General features: G+C 32.3%; 1 pseudogene across 1 annotated transcript; it reads left to right on the top strand.

Annotated features, from left to right (window-relative positions):
- Positions 1-7844: 7844 nt before the first annotated feature.
- Positions 7845-11241, top strand: LOC149177381 (protein NRT1/ PTR FAMILY 5.4-like; annotated as a pseudogene). Its single transcript, XR_016258767.1, has 4 exons — positions 7845-7965; positions 8146-8363; positions 9387-9879; positions 10203-11241. The product of XR_016258767.1 is annotated as a protein NRT1/ PTR FAMILY 5.4-like (transcript).
- Positions 11242-11758: the final 517 nt, after the last annotated feature.

The raw sequence follows: 11758 nt of genomic DNA, 5'->3' as shown, positions 1-11758 counted from the left end.
ATCGAAAGTATGTAACATGGGTACTCCTTAGATTAGAAATAATTTTTTGCATCCAATGAGTGCTCCTGCTCGAAATTTAAGTAAAATTGTAGGGAGATAAGTTGAATATACAAGTTGAAAAGATATTTTTTTATTATCTTATTTTTTAATATTTTCAATTTTTTACTCCAAAAATGGTGAATCATCGCCATGGTTGACATCATCATCTTCGATCTTATTGGTTCTTATAAAATTTATTTTGGTTGTACATTTTTGTTTTGAGGCCCATTTTAGACCTCAAAATTTCTCCAATGGATTTGTACACACCATGAAATATGTGTGTATTTGTTGCATACCTATTAATCCCTAGAGAAATCCTCATGTTAAGAATCGATAATTAAATTGTTTACACTAAAGAAAATATATAATTTTAATGCATTAATATTTAAAAGAAAATGATTGTGTATATACCTATTTTATAATAGATTTTAATATGAAATGTAATGGCAAAACATACAAAATAAATTCATTTTCCACCGCCAATATCACCACTTGAGACATCTTACAATGGAGTATACCAAACATTTAAATAGACTTCTTCATATCAAATACCATGGGCTTGAAAACTATTTATGGTTTAAATTCTAAATGGTCTTCATGACATCAAATACCATGGGCTTGAAAATTATCTATGTTGAAAATTTGTCGCCTTTGCTTGAATATGGGGGAATATGATTCTAATTTTCTCATGCTTGCTTAAAAGTAAGTGAATATGATTCCTTATTTCTCTTGTTGACTTGAAAATAAGAAAATATGATTCCTTATGAGATATATGTTGTGGCTATTTATACCCACAAATAATATTAGGCTTTTAAAATGAGAAGAAAATGTGGTATTTAAATAATATAAAATATTCAACAACCTTAAAATATTATCTTAAATTTTTTCCTTCTAGCTATATTTCACCCCTATAAGATACTCAAGTGTGTATATTGCTTCTTTGGTCTTATTTTTTGCCAAATCATTTAATAGGTCATGCTTATGTTCAATAAGAATTTGATGTTAGTCATTCTTCAAGTACTTCTATTCATATAGTAACAACCTTTCTTATGTTAATATGTCTCAATTTAATATCATATACAATGCCTCTTATCTCATGCCAATGTGAAACAATACACAATTTCCTTTGGATTAGTAGGTCTTCTCCTATCAACTACAACACATCTCTTTAGAAGAAAAACTTAGAATTAGTAGCAACTTGGGACTTGCTTTCAACATTGATAGGTTACCCTTGCACTCGAAAAATGACATCGCATCATTGTTCATTGGCTAAGCTATTCTCTTACATTTGATAACAAGATCTTTATTCATATAGTAGGATTTGTGTTGTACCTTGGATCCATTTTCCATCATCGGTGGATTTCATCACCTCTATTAGTAATATTAATCACTGATTATTAATCAAAGGAAATTTTCCTTAAACTTTGTTCATAAGGTGCATGTCAAAGTTGTAATCAGTGGGATGCTCTCTCTGGTGATTTTTAAAGACTCGTTTTCAACACAAATCATGATTTAGCTTTATCACGTGTTGGATGATAACGGATTCCCAAGTGCATTTATTTTAGTGGATCTCTTCCTATTGACTCTAGATCATATATTCTAGGAAATGGATTTACAGACAATGTATGATGATGCAGTGCCTTGGTCTTGTAGTGATAAGTGACATGGTCACTTTCCTTTGATTGTAGGTATTTAATAACGACTCCTGCACATTTGATTCTATGTGTGTTTGAGATCACCACATATATGCATGCATGCTAGAATGTATTATGTACATTGGTGTATCATCATCAATGGGTTGCCCTACATTTGGAAACAATATTCATTAATTCCAAATGGAATGATAAATTCTCCCATGTTTGACTTTAGATTAGTTATTCACACGTGGAGGAATTGTATAATGAGATATATTTGGAGTGAAGAACTTGGGCATAGTTGCATCTCATCTTGATGCTCTTCTTGGAGTATTACACAATAGAACTACCACATACAACATTGGTACTATGGAGAACTAGTTTGTACTTCATGCAGTGCTAGATATTCTCCTCATGAATACTGAGATGTAGATCTATTATCTATTTGCTAGTGGCTATGATACTATTTTGACATGGATCCATCATGTGTTATTTCATGGCCATGAATTTACAATCTATATACACTTCATGGATTCACATTGTACTTGATTTAAAAACCATGCTTACTTTACCTCTAAGCATTGGTATGTCCTCCTCAAGGAAGACAATAGTTGATACATTGGTTCATGATTGTAGGTTCCTTCCTGATCTTGGTGCATAAAAAATTACTTATATTCATGTGTCATATCTTTCTTAATCGATTATAATGTATTTTAACCATTAATTTCTCTTCTACCCCTCATACAACAGGGGCATTTGATATACCATATTTTGACCATCTTTTGGTTAGGAAAGTTTGAGATTGGCCAATCATTATGATTCTATAGACATGCATTTTAGTCATTCTATGACCACCCCGTTCTACATTTCTATCTAGCATTCGACCACTTATGCTCCTTCAGAAACCTATAGTCTCACACAAAATGACTCAAAAATTCTATTTAATGATGTTATATGCATGACCACAAATGAATTTAATTAATGTCCAAAAACCTCTCTAACATTGATCTCACTCTCCAACTACTTTAGCTTCCTATCCTTCACCTAAAATGAGGTCAATAAGTATGAGAGAGAACAAATACCTTTATATTGAATAACCTACACACTAAATGATCCATATGTTTCTCTTGCCAATCATCCTACAATCTCTTTTTGCTGGGAATCCCTTTATCCCATGTATACAATCCATCCTTGTTTAGTGCCAAGTACTTTAGGGACTCGTCTCCACTCTATAAAGATGGTTAGCTTTCAAAAATTAGAAATGATTTATTACGTAATTGGAGTTGAAAGACTAACTTCAGATTCCAAAATATATCTTTACTTGTTATAATATTTATGATGAATTAACACCACTCTTGTTTCCATCCCCAATTTATTATTTAAATTTATATTGCATTTATTCGCAAATTAAAATTCATATTTTCTGCAAATTAGTAATATGTTGAATTCCTTGAATTAAATTGTTAATATGCCAAAAGTGTTTTGAAGGAAGGTTTGGTTGTCTTAATGTGTGCACATATCATATTTGGTTGCTATTGAATATTGGCATGATTGAGTTTGTGCACAAGGAGAAAGGGCATGTTAAATAAAACTAATATTTAGTTTCTCTCCTTACCTTACCTACCTATAATTTTAATGATTTGACCAAAGAATATGGAATTTTCAATATTTAATTTATTTGTTATATTTCTGACTTGCCTCTAATATTCTAATCTCTTAGAGAGCTAGCCATGTACATGGATTTGCTTACAAGATGCTCAGATACATAATTTGTTATCTTTCCGTTATGTTAACTATTAAATTATTGTCGAACATTACATGTCTAAGGTCATTTTTCATTATGGCCACCTTAAGCCAATTTAGTCATCATAATCACAAATTATTGATAATTGTGTATTGAAAATGTATCTTTACATAAAATTAAATATTATTGTTATTATTTGAAAAATTTAGCAATAAAATTGTAAAGCTAAATATGCAATTTTTCATGAGTTTTTAAAACAATTATGATAATAGATATTGTTAAGTGTAGTTATTATCTCAATTGAAATATAGGAAGGTTAGTGGCTAATTGTACTAAAATCAATTTTGATCTATATTGAAATTCAAATATATTAAATATTGAGAGATTAATTTTTTAAGGTGTAAAGTTTTTTATCATTTAATTTTATGTTGTGTATTAATTTTTTCATATAAATGATAAAAAAAATTACATCTAAAAGAATTTGATCCCCTCGGTGCTTGATAGATCTGATTTTAAGATGGATCTACATTCATTTATTTTTTTTTAGATTTTGTCATCTATATATGTACATATGTAATTATTTATTTTTTTCTTCTCATGGACATATGTGTATGTAGTTATTTTTTTTTAGTCATGTAATGTTATATAGCATCCACCCCATAATCGGCTATGGAACACCTACCTACTCCCGATGCAATCAACTATGAATAGATTCCAATCTTTTTTGTTCGTTGCAAACAAATATAAAAACAACCATTTTTCTAATTTGTCATCTACATATGTACATATGTAGTTATTTATTTTTTGTTGTCATGTAATGTTACATAACGTCCACGTCCACCTGAGGGGCAGCTCAATTGGTGATGGTTGTGAAAATGAAGTGTTATGTACTAGGAAGTTTGAGGTTCAAATCCCCTTGATATACCTGTGTCTACGAAAAGGGCATACCTAGGCATCTAGGGGTTATAGTGGTAGCGGTTGGAATTAACCTTGTGTCACGCGATACGAAACTGGCCCAGTTGTCAATTTCTCTAGTCACAAAAAAAGAAAATGTTACATAACATCCACCCCATACTAGGCTATAGGGCGCCTCCCTACTCTTGGTGCAATCAACTATGAATAGATTCCAATCTTTTTTGTTCATTGCAAATGAATACAAATAAATCATTTTCTAATTTTATTAGTAACTTAAGAACACAAACAAGTCTTCATTTATTTTCTTATTACAAACTAGCAATTTTTATAAACTTCACTTTTGTGATAGAAGATATTGTATTGATCATACACATTGAATGACACTCAATATTTGTTTTAATTCAAAGGAAATTCACACTAAAGGTGTTATCATGATAGAACTTTCAAACAAACAAAAAATGATCATATTTACATAAATTGTTGAATGCATTTCAATAAATCATGGTTGTGAATGTCCAAATATATTTACAATCACTAGCTATAAAACAATATATTGTTATTCACTTTATTTTGGAAAACATTATAATTTATTGAAATATGCAAATGGGCACAACAACCTAAATGTCAAAAGAAAGTCCTTTACATTAGATTGGGTCTTAATGGAACAATGAATAACATCTTGTAGAAGGAGAATGTATTTAACACTAATATGTATAAATCAAACATTAAGCAAATGCTCTGAGAGGATACACTAAAATAAATGTGACTTCACATTACATTTTCCATACAATATAAAAATAACAATTTACTAGTGTTGAACCCCACCACCCCACCATAGTGGAAATGACAAATGGGATCCACATCACCAACATTCCAATTGATCTCATTGAAGTAAATTTGTCCCAAATGAAGTCCAACACCCATGATCAAAATTGCATTTTGAAATTATGTAGTAAAGTATTTCACATTAACTATAATTTGAACATGCATTAATAGTGAATATCAACTAAAAATGACATTTATTGAAGGGAAACCCTTAAAACACCTTGTACGAGATTCTAAATGACCACACTATACATATGAAATTCATCCATTTTGCTTTCAGATATACGAGACTTTAGTGTATATTCAACTTTTCTTGAAGAGAGATGTGATTAGTGAGGTACTACCATATCCATATAAGTTTGTCGACCTATGTAGGTTTATCATACTTCCATAAATAATCCCACCAAATAGAAGATGGAGCTCACATATTGAGTTTTTACACTTCATTTAAAGGAATCCATTATTGAATATTTTGAATAGCCATCATTGAATACTTTGAATAGCATGATGATCACATCAAATTATTTCAAACTATTGTGATAGGTTATGCCAAGTGTTAGTTCTCCTAAGCCCAAACAAATCAATTTAGAGTTCCAATAAATTTTATAGCCATATTTTATTTTTTAACGCAAAACCAAACCGAAAATTTATGCATAGGAAATATTGTTAAGCTTCTAAAAAATTTCACACAACAGAGACATAAATTAAGTACAAAATGTTTATACAACATTTTATCCTAGAAGCCCAACTCGGGAAAACCAACATTCATGTTTTGTTTTTATTTCATCTTGCAGAGAAAAAATCAGAAATTTATCATGGCAATAAAACCTCGATATGTGTGCCAATACAAGGTTCAAACCTTCCTCAACTGCATTCCAACAATTGTCTTGATTTTTATGCACAACACTCACACATGCAACCTCCCATGTGCATTTGTACACCCTAAAAAAATGAGCCCGTTATGCACTACCTCGATTTCGATGCTTATATATTTCTATGGAGCTTCTCACACATGCAACCTACCTGAATTTGCATTCCCAACTACCTCAATTTGCATGCTATCCCTTTTCCCTCTCTTTTCCTCACTTGATGTTCCTTGGTATGCGTGCCACCTTTTCCTAAAATGCATGCTACCTAGGAATGTGTGCCATCTTCTCTCCAAGCAATTAATTTTATTTTTTTTCCTCGCACTCGTTATCCACAAAGTCAACCTCATAAAACATGACATCATAATTGACGATGAAATCTATGGATAAGATTAATTATCATCATCTCCTTAGATTTGATAGTTGTCATTTAATCATAAAGCCACTTAAAAGTACTTTATAATAAATAATTACTTTAGCCAACATAAATTAATTAATATATCTTTAAAAGTACTTTATAATAAATAATTACTTTAGCCAACATAAATTAATTAATATATCTTTACATATGAAAAAAATAAAAATCATTTCGCTAAAAAATTGTGTTGGATATCTTTTGCATGCTTGTCACTAAGCCTATGCATAATCACTTATTCGAGCTATCAAAATTCAATAGCAAATCCTCCGCAATTTAGGGCCTTTACCCCTTTCTTGGATGCTCTCTTAATAGAGAGCTTGCACACATAAACAAGATATGAACGTGGTTCTTCTCAAGTTGAAATCAAATGTTAATCAAAATTCATGATTCAAAGAGAGTATAAGAATGAATCCAAATTTATCTTAAAAAACAAATATTTGTAATTAGAATATTCACAATTATTTATTTATTTATTAAATCTTTTAATATATATATATATATATATATATATATATATATATAATTGTTTGGTTTTATAAATTATAATTCAATTTTTTTTAGGAATTTATTAAAAATTCCTAATAATCCAAATTTGCATTATTATTTTTTAGTGTTATAAAGTACTTATACTTTTAATACTTGAAATGAAAGCACAAAAACTGGAGTACTTTTCCAAATTTTGTGAATAGTAATCCAGGGGTGATTCTGGAATCTCACCCAAGAGAATCTAAAAGAGTCGAACCCTAATCAACAAATCAATTTTTTTTATATTGGGCTCTAAATTACAACAAACCCTTACCACTTATCTATTATTATTCTTATTATTATCACATTCACACCTATCTTTTCAAATATCATATTTTTTTATTAATTTTCATATGTTAATTCTCATTGATTGCTTTTCATCGCAACTCAGTTAAATTTACGAAAAAATACTTAAAATTCCTTATTACACCAATTTCCACTGATAGCTCACCTTCTTTACTATCTCGGAGAATTTATAGTTGTCGTAACTCTTACACTCCTTATTGATATTGACATCATGCTTCACAGGGCTATTTTTCCAAGGCAAAAGTCAATAATTCAAGCAGGTGACAGACCTACTTGAAAGGGTATCTATCATGGAGTATCAAGGGTATCTATCATGGAGTATCAAGTAAAAGAAGTAGCTGAACTGTTTTACTTTTTGGATTTAGACTTAATTAAAATAAAAGAAATTATGGGCAAAAACCAGTGAATGTACGATCAAAATTAGGTTTTAAGAAGAGAAACAGTTAAACAGTTTGATGAGAAAGTTCAATTAATCAATGTAACTAATCATGAAAGTCAACTTCAACTACAATCTCCTGACTGTTATTATTATTATTGGATGAAATCAATGGAAACTATTTAAGCACACAGCAATGGAAGAGAATTACTCTTCCTCTTCTAGTGGCTTTGTTGGAGATGGATCAGTTGATTTCCATGGACACTCTGTTAGGAGAGCTCATACTGGACGATGGAAAGCATCACTCTTCATAATTGGTATGAATTCATTTGAATTCTAATTCTATTCTCTTATGCATTCATTTTTATTGTACTAGCTGGTGTGTTTGTTCTAAATGTTTTATCATCAAAATTTCAATTATATTCTCTTACAGATTCCATTATATTTTAGTAGCTGTTGAGTTTGGTCCATATGCTTCATCATGATATTCTTCACAGCAGTGGAGATAGCAGAAAGGTTAGCCCATGCAGGCATTCTTTCAAATTTGGTGACTTACCTCACAGATGTTATGGATGAGAGCTCTACTACTGCTGCAAAGAATGTGAATGTCTGGTCTGGTGTGGCCACCATGCTTCCTTTCCTTGGAGCTTTTGTTGCAGATTCATATTTGGGTCAATATTGGACCATTGCCCTGTCTTCTGTCATCTATTTGATGGTTAGTATTTTCTTTTTTCTTTCAAAGTGTTTCTATAAACATATCCCGAGAGGTAACTAGTTCGCCAAAACAATCTATGATTTGCACCCAATCTCATTTCTTTAATACCCATGTTAAACAGCTAAAGGTAGACTGCAGCTAAGTTTGGTTGGTATTTTTTCTTCCTCTTACTTTTTTCTGAAGTGCTTCAAGAAACATACAGTGAGGGGTTTGAGTGGACTTCCTTCTGCCTAGGTGCTAGGTTTGAGAGGTAATGGTTTATCTTAAACAATCTAGATTTGCACCGAATCTCAATCCTTTAAAAATCAGACTAGACAGCTAGCCATACAACAGCTAGACGCTGGCAAGTAATTTCTTTTTCACTTTTTCCTTTTCAAAAATGTTTCAATAAATTAGAAGTTTGAATGTGGTTCCTTCTATTCTGATGCTAGGTCTGAGAGATAAGCTCAAAACGATACAGAATTTGTATTCAATCTCAATATCCCATCCTTATAACCGAGCAGAGGGCAGTTAAATGGAACTGATGGACAGCTTAACAGTTATTGAATCAGACCCATTAGCATAAAATAGATAGTAACATAGTGTATGTTAAGGCACTTCCTGTGAAAAAGTCACTCGTTCAAAATCTCATAGATTCCCAAACTGTCCAACAGCATGGAACCTTATCTGATTGCCCCGGCCCAGGATTAAGTCAGCCAACATGGACGTTCCTTCCACGAATAGATCTTGAAGGATAAATCTTCTTTTAGCGCCAAAGTTGATCACTACTTTATTGGGTTGACCTTCCAGTATCTGGCACCCCACTGGCATTTTTTCTGAAGTTGTAATATTATGAAATTGATAATTCTGTATCTGTACAATTGCTTGCCAATGAATTCCTGCGAAATTTGATGGATACAAGAAGGCTTTGCTATATATTTTGGGCGAATTAAACCCCTATTTAAAAGGACAACAGGATATGAAAATTTTAGCCTCGTGAATGGAGACTGAGTAACAAACACTGCTTGCAATGGGTTGTTACAGGGATTAATTTTGGTCACTTTATCAGCCTGTCTTAGGAGTTTGAATCGGATTGGGATTTTCTTCTTCTCAATCTACCTGGTTGCTCTGGGACAAGGAGGCCACAAACCCTGTTTAGAAGCATTTGGTGCAGATCAATTTGAAGAGGACTACCCGGTAGAGAAGAAGCATAAGAGTTCATTCTTCAACTATTGGAATTGTGCTATATGTATTGGTAGTCTTATAGGAGTCACTGTACTCGTGTATATTCAGGACAATGTTGGATGGGGTCTGGGATTTGGCATTCCTGCGTTGACTATGGCAATAGCTCTGTTCATATTCTTGTGTGGGACGAGATTTTACCGGCATAAACTGCCTAGTGGTAGTCCTCTCACTCGAATTATACATGTCTTTGTTGCAACGTTTCACAAGTGGAATGTTTCTCCTCCTCCGCTGCAGAAAGAGAAGTTTTGAAGTTTGAGTCAAGAAGACAGTATTTGCCTACTGATCAGTTTAGGTAAGCAATCACTGGTCACAGTTGCTTTGCAAATTGAATTTATTGGAGTAACAGTTGCTTTGCCATGTGACATGGTAATTTCTGAAGCTCTTGAGAGTTGAAATAATCATACTGTAGGAAGCAGGGTGCGGTGTACTAACAATTTAGATTTTAGCTATATAGCATAGAATATCTCTACATCCTGACCACAACTAAGGTGCATTGAGTCCCTAAGTCATATTTCTATTTCATTTCAGTCTTGTTATTCTTGCTTCTTGTTGGCTGTACTCTAATTCTTTTCAGTTTTAGATGAGCTAAGAGATATCCTCATTCTTGAGTTGCAGGTTTCTTGACAAAGCCATAGTTGAAGATGAATTAGATTATGATTGCAAAACAACCCGTAATTGGCGACTATGCACAGTCCAAGACATTGAAGAGGTGAAAGCTGTTCTTGGGCTGTCACCAATTTGGATGTCATGTTTGATATTCGGGGTTGTCTATGCACAATCTTCAACATTTTTCGCAAAACAGGGCGCCACAATGGATAGAAAGTTTGGAAAACATTTTGAGATCCCTGCTGCAAGCTTACAGTGTTTTATTAGCCTATCTGTTATTGTATTGTTGCCAATCTATGATCGGATCTTCGTTCCGATTGTAAGAAACTTGACAGGGAATGAACATGGTATATCTTTTCTTCAGAGAATAGGCACTGGCATGTTCATCTCGACTATGTCAATGATTGTTGCTGCGTTGACAGAGACTAGAAGAATCAAGGAAGCAAAAGATAATGGACTCGTAGATATTCCCACTGCAACAATTCCATTGAGCATTTCTTTGCTGCTTCCACAATATGTGTTGTTTGGTATAGCTGATGTATTTACAATAGTAGGATTGCAAGAGTACTTTTATGATCAGATGCCAGACACTATGAAAACCCTGAGTATTGCGGTGTATCTGAGTGTTTTAGGGGTTGGTAGTTTCCTTAGCAGCATCCTTATTTCAGTTACTGAGAAGCTTAGTTGCAGAAGCCAGGGAAGTTGCTGGTTTGCAGACAACTTGAACAAAGCTCGTTTAGACTACTTTTATTGGCTTCTAGCCTCTCTGAGTGCAGTCAACCTTTGCATATACATGTTCTTAGCCAGCTGCTATAAGTATAAAAATGCCCAGAATAATATTTCCTATACGGAGGAATCCTGCAGGGCAACATCACTTCTCGCTTCATGAGCATATGTCGAGATACTGGAAGAGAACGGTTTAAGGCTTTTCAGTTGTATGCGTTGAAATAGCAACTAAAGGTCTCGATTTAGTGTTTTTCAGGCACTTGAGAGGTCAGGGGCAACCTTTGTTCAAAAATGTTGATTTGATTTCACTATAAAAGTGAAGAGAGTTCAACCATTAATATCTAATTGTTGATTTGAAATAATTATCAACGTCTTTGGGAATATTGGATATGTGATAAGCAAATGTTTTTAGAATGTGAAAATTGTAATCATATTCTAATAAGTATCATAAAATGGCATTAGTGATTATATATATATATGCTTGAAATGAAAGTACAAGAAATTGTGTTTTTCTTTATTATAGGGTGCACCATAAGAGACTGGTAGAAAGTTGAATTTATGATCAGCAATAATTTCAAAAAACTTCATGTTTAACATATATATATATATATATATATATATATATATATTCTTTTACTAGTATAGATCCATCTTAATTACAGATCTAGCAAGACCGAGAGGGATCAAATATTTTGAGGTGAAAACCTCTTTTAGAGTAGAAAAAATGAATTAAAAGTTTGCATACAAGAAACTCACTAAATTTGTAAATAGCCTTAACACATACACACATATATATATCATTTTTCACTGTTAAAGTTGCATTTTTGAATTTATAAAAT

Source organism: Pinus tabuliformis, chromosome 4_1, assembly GCF_031772625.1.
Source record: "Pinus tabuliformis cultivar Carrire ecotype Pingquan chromosome 4_1, CPIR1, whole genome shotgun sequence".
Classification (NCBI taxonomy): Eukaryota; Viridiplantae; Streptophyta; class Pinopsida; order Pinales; family Pinaceae; genus Pinus; species Pinus tabuliformis.
This window is presented reverse-complemented; position numbering and strand designations above follow the sequence as displayed.